This window comes from Pholcus phalangioides, unplaced genomic scaffold (assembly GCF_987345545.1).
Source record: "Pholcus phalangioides strain wild (caught in Gottingen) unplaced genomic scaffold, Ppha-v1.0 ptg000032l_1, whole genome shotgun sequence".
Lineage (NCBI taxonomy): Eukaryota > Metazoa > Arthropoda > Arachnida > Araneae > Pholcidae > Pholcus > Pholcus phalangioides.
In genome coordinates, this window is record NW_028301622.1 from 5,840,603 (window position 1) to 5,844,129 (window position 3,527).

Consider the following 3,527-nt stretch of genomic DNA (forward strand, 5'->3'; position numbering starts at 1 on the left):
AATAAGTTAATAGCCATATTTTTGTAAATTTAACAAAACGAAAGCTGCACGTGAATTCTAGAGACTACTTTTATATCGAAACATGAAAAAAAAAAAAGTTGGTAATAATTGACAACTGCGCAATTAAAATTTATTATCACATCCGCATTTTGGATATGACAATCTCTTGAAAAATTGTTGTTGATACAAAAAAAAAAATTGGAATACAACATTATATATAAATATAGTCTTCCCTATAAGAGCAAATAAGCAATAGAATTTATCTCTGAATATAAAAACGAGTAAACGGAGAATAAACGAACCATGTCGCAACTTGTCGGATGAATTTAATCGACTAAATATAGTTCGAAGATCTTTCTAAAGATTTATCTCCGTTTGAAATCAGAGAATCAAAAACATTCTTTTTATATTTGTTCAATTTCCCGAATGGAAAATGTAAACATTAGAATTGAAATATTAGTCATTAAGATTTTTCATAACGCATCGACGATTTTTTACATTTCTTCAATGTACACGTGTTTCGTGAAAACGTCTCTAAGAAACTTTTTTACTTTCATCGAAACCACTCGTGCGTCGAAGAATGAGGTCTTTCTTCTTCCCGGTAAATAATTAAAAATACATATATAATTGACTTTTTGAGGTAGTTATCATTTAAAACTCAAGATCTACACCTTTGATAAAAAAAAGCATAATCAACAAATGTTGCTACGTTGTCCGAGATAAATGAATTCAGAAGACTAATTTATTCTAGCCCTACGGATAATACAGAATGGGTTTTTGTTATTTAAACATCGGCCGAGATCATTTGGAGGATTAACACTTCATTGGCTTCATTATTAGCGAGCGAGTTCGTGAGGCACCAAGTTTTAAAATACCTAGGCCTTCATAACATGGTGTTCTTGCATCAACTATTTTGATTGATTGGCCACAACGACAGGTTTTCTAATTGCTAATTTTTTTTCCCTCTTCCTCATTTTCAAGCTGATGGCGTGGTTTGTGCAAAATTGTTTTCGGAAAGTAATTTCGCTTATTGCGTAAATATCTCATGGACGTTAATTAATTTACATGGTGAAATCTTCAAAGTTCACATCTTTGAAATGGGAAAAATGAAAAAAATTAAGTGACTTAAATTTGTTATGAACTACTCTTAGCCTTTCGATTTGCATAGAAAACTTTCCACGCAGATTAATTAGATCACAAGATTAGTTGCTATAATAGAATGCGAAAGAAGAGCTCTTTAGGAAATTCTATTTCCTCTCTTGACGCCGTCGTTCCTCTTCATGCGAAAGTTTCGAGTAAATAGAGTTACCGGCCCTGAATAATTCATTGATGGAAAGAGGATCGTTAGAGAAATAAGTCGATATATGCAGTGAAAAATTACATTGCCGATAACACATAATCTTGCTAGACGGATAGATAATCTAGATGCTGCTGGCTGCTCTAGTGATTTCTATGGGATCTCATTTGGCGAAGAAAAAGAAGTTCCTAGATTTCTAGCCAAGGTCCTTTCAGAAATATTTCTGGTAAGTCACAAAAAAAACTCAGACAAAACAGATGATAAATTCATGATATAGATAACTTTTTACGTGATTCCTCTTTTTTGGAGCATCAAGTGTACCAAGTCATATTAATATTATAAGAAATACAGTAGGCCCCCGATAATACGAGCTAATGTGGACCGGACCTAAATCAGGTAACCTAAACCTAGGATAATACGAACTTCACAAAATTTTGGGATTAAATGAAAAAATAAAGCCGTAAATGCAAAAAAGATTATTGCTATACAATGCTCGTGGGGGGGGAAAAATTTGACCACAAGGCCGAACATGCAAAACGGCCAACGAGGTAGCTGAGAACAAATGAAGCTTGCCCTGGTACAACAATTTTCATTGCGCCCTGAAAAACGGGCACTACAATTCCAAATAAATCGCCAAAATATGTTGCGGATACAGGAAAAAAAATGGATTCGAAATATCGGTGAATATGGTGCCAAAAAACAGTGGAACACTTCACGATTTTGCGTGTCAACCTTGCTCAGGAGCCATGCTAATCTCTGTATCGCTCCAATTTTAGTATATGTACTGCCGAAGCGAGTACAAATGAATATACAAAGTAGCGTGAAGTACTTCAATGTATCCACAACTCACACCATTTTGATTTTTACTTTACATGCAGTGCTTTAAAAAATCGTCTTTTAATGGCTTTTGTGATCGATCACTCTTAAATATTTCAGGGAGCAGTAAAACCGTCTTCAACAGCACTGTGCGCTCCCCCCACCCCCAACTCAGAAAGTGATTTTCTGGGGTTTCTATTAAACTGGATATATATACCTACCGTTTAAAATGTTCGCTCTTGGAAATCATTATATCAAATTATATATTCATTATACATCATTATATCGTTATCACGAGCCCCTCCTCCAACCGCCAGTACTAACGTAGGCACAAGCGTTAACTTGAAGAACAGCACCGCGGTGCTCGCGAGCAAAAGGTTGAAGTATCGCTCACTTTTAAACCGCATGCGTAGTCGTTCTAGGGACCAGTTTGTCGCAACTCAGAGCGTTTCATAAGTCACCTAATTTTCGAAATCAATTTATGAAATAAAACGAAGCTTGTATAATCGGGTTCCTACTGTACTATTTAAAAAGACTGGCAAAAGGTAGAGCATGTGCTTCGTCAAAAGTCAATGGGAGAAAGACATTGAATCGAAAACGCATACTCGAAGTTGAATAAACCCGGAAGCAGGTTAGGGTTAGCGAACAGTCGAGAGTTTTCACAATAAAATACATAAACAGAAGGATCCTTCTTGTAAAATCTGCATGAGCAGTCTTTTTTTTTTTCATATATTTCTTTAAAGTTGTCCCGGAAACGCATCAACACCGAGCTTAATTTGCACGGCGTGAAGGCCGAGACAATAAGCTCGTAAATAACGAGCACACCGCAGGGTGAAGGCGAGACATTACCACAATCAGAGCTTCTGTAATCGAGTGTTATTCCCAACATAGACGACAATAAAGAATAAATAAATGAATAAAAAAAGGAAAGAGAAAAGAACTCTGCATTTACGGGTGGCAATGGTATTCGTAACAAATGCGCACATAAACAAGACGTCCGTAAAAAGCCATCTTTGGTACTTCGCAATACTTTTGTCTGGAAAGGTCCACTGCCAATACAATAACGATTGGACGAAGGAGGATTGCACACAGACAGTTGCAGAAAAATCGCAATCTTCAACATAATATCGACGAAAACAACACGCGCGCGAGCTGTGACAACACTGGACGACTCACAAATAAACATGATATACAGTACATCAAAACCGGTCTTTTATTCATTTCTGTGCCTTTTGAATGGATATCATTATCGGTTTCCTCCAAGAAAATAGACAGCATCGATGTTTCTTGAAAGCTTATGAACGAGAAACGGAATCGACGTAAATTTTTATTCGTTGTCTTATATAGTTCTTAGCAACTGATCTTCCGTAATCAAAACGGATTTCGATGAATACCAACTATTTTTCCGAAGATT

The 3,527-nt window shown here is 36.1% G+C and overlaps 1 non-coding gene across 1 annotated transcript; it reads right to left on the minus strand.

Annotated features, from left to right (window-relative positions):
- Positions 1-1,993: 1,993 nt before the first annotated feature.
- LOC149066828 (U6 spliceosomal RNA) lies at positions 1,994-2,097 on the minus strand. The gene has a single exon (XR_016195441.1). It is a non-coding gene; the product is annotated as a U6 spliceosomal RNA (small nuclear RNA).
- Positions 2,098-3,527: the final 1,430 nt, after the last annotated feature.